Source organism: Elephantulus edwardii, unplaced genomic scaffold, assembly GCF_000299155.1.
Source record: "Elephantulus edwardii isolate Elephantulus edwardi_28Jun2011 unplaced genomic scaffold, EleEdw1.0 scaffold00050, whole genome shotgun sequence".
Classification (NCBI taxonomy): Eukaryota; Metazoa; Chordata; class Mammalia; order Macroscelidea; family Macroscelididae; genus Elephantulus; species Elephantulus edwardii.
Window position 1 is genome coordinate 2,145,365 of NW_006399800.1, and position 2,106 is coordinate 2,147,470.

The 2,106-nt window shown below is 37.3% G+C and overlaps 1 pseudogene; it reads right to left on the reverse strand.

Moving 5' to 3' along the window:
• Positions 1-1,357: 1,357 nt before the first annotated feature.
• The window catches only part of LOC102849871, a 3,614-nt pseudogene continuing 2,865 nt past the window's right edge, over positions 1,358-2,106 (reverse strand).

A 2,106-nucleotide genomic window follows, 5' to 3' on the forward strand; every position in this document is an offset into this window, starting at 1 on the left:
GTGAGAGGGATGGTCAAAGATACTGTTGTGTGCTGTTGAGTCTATTCTGACTCATAGCAACCCAATGGGAAAGAGTAAAGCTGCTGCACAGAGTTTCTAAGGCTGTAATCTTTACAGAAGCAGATCACTGTATTTTTATCCCAGCATCTAGTGGGCTCTAACTGCTGACCTTTCAAATCCAAAGTGGCTAGCCGCTGAGTGCTTACCTACTCTACCGTCAGGGCTCTTTTCAAAGATATTATTCTTATTAGGTGCCATCTAGTCAAGTATGACTCATAGCAACCCTATGAACAACAGATTTGAACCCTGTCCTATCCTGTGCCAACCTCACAATCTCTGATACTCTCAAGTCCATTGCTGTGGTCATAGTCTCAATATACCTGGGTGAGGGTCTTCATTTCCTTCACAGTCCCCCTACTTTTCCAAGCATGATGTCCAAGGAATAACCTTTCCTAGCAGCATCCCTAACGTATGCCAGATGAAGCATCCAAGAAACATTCTGGCTGCACCTTCTCCAAGACATATGTTTTCCCTTTTGGCAGTCCATAGGATATTCAGTATTATTCTCCAACACAACAGTTCAAAGACATCAATTTTTCTTCTGTCATCCTTAGTCATTGTTCAGCTCTCAGTAGCATAGCAAGTGATTGTGAAAAGACCATGGTCTGAATCAAGTGAACCTTAGTCCCCAAACTAACATCACTAACATCATTGCTCTTCAGTAATTTGGAGAGATCCTTGACTGTAGGCTTTCCCAGTGCAATATCTCCCTTATCTCCTGACTACAGGTTAACTGATTGTGGATCCAAGTAAGATGAAGTTGATGACAGTTTCAATCTTTATCTATTACGATATCTCAAACATATCTATTCTACACTCCCCCCAAAATCTTATGACATTAGAAATAGTTATGAATTTGATTGTAAGCTTACTAACAATAAGAACACTAGTAATAAATTGTTAATTACTCTAGATCTCAGTGTCTTCCACTGAAGCAGTCTCTTTATCGTCATATAAGCCATACTTTTTTTTTATGTGCGTGGTGGGTATTTTATTTTTTTTTATTTTATTATTATTTTGTGTGTCGGTGTACCGTCAAATCAGATCTGACTGGTACAGGAGGAGATTGTCCCTCCTTTCCCGGCAGAGCATCTGGTGGATGGTATTTTATTTTTTTTAATGAGGAGTTCTAAAACATCACACTAAATCAGGTCAAAAGGCAAAGTTTAAAATAGATAGTTTTGTAAGGATAAATTATAACTTATGTAATGACTGTTCACTCTACAAAATCTTGATCTTAGAGTCTATGATATACCTAGCGGGCAGTAGCACCCAGGTTTTCAAAATTAGCCAGTCATCATTTTTCTCTAATCTGTAAAGACTTCTTATTTGCTGCCTTCTGCTTTTGTTACATGATCTCAGAATCCCTCTGCTTTCTCTGAGAGGAAGTCAATCTGTCCTCATTCTTTTCCCCTTACTCCTGGATTTTCTTCATGTTTTTCTGGTGGGCAAGTTCTCTCTGATTTCCACAGGCAGTCCTGACCACCAGACAGAGCCTGAAAAAAGTGACTCCAAAAATCAATAGTTCTCTCAAACACACTTAAGCCATACCTTTTGTATGACAAAAGAATTTTAAAAAGAAAATTTTAAAAATTTACAGAAAGAGTAAAGTTCAAAGCAATAAAGTGATTTGACCATGGTCATGGTTTCAACAATCAATAGTTCTATATTATTATTTGAGGATGAGTTTTAAGAAAAATTTCCAAGGTCTAAAACAATGTATAGTGAGTGATATGATAGTCGTTAAAGTGTATATTATATTGTTTTTATATACAAAATTTGTATACATTGTGTTTTACACTTTCTTTCATGTTGTGTAGTCTTTATATCAAGAATTGCTTGCATGTATTATTGTGAAAATAATTTTACGTATTTTTTTAAACTTCCTCTCACTGCTATCAAGAGAATTCGGACATATTAAAACAGGTATGTCTTGGAGAGAATGCAGGCGAGTGCTTCTTGGCGTCGAGGATGGCTAAGCTTTGCCTCACATACTTTGGGCATGTTGTGATGGTTGTGCTGTTGTTATGTGACATCCAGTCCACT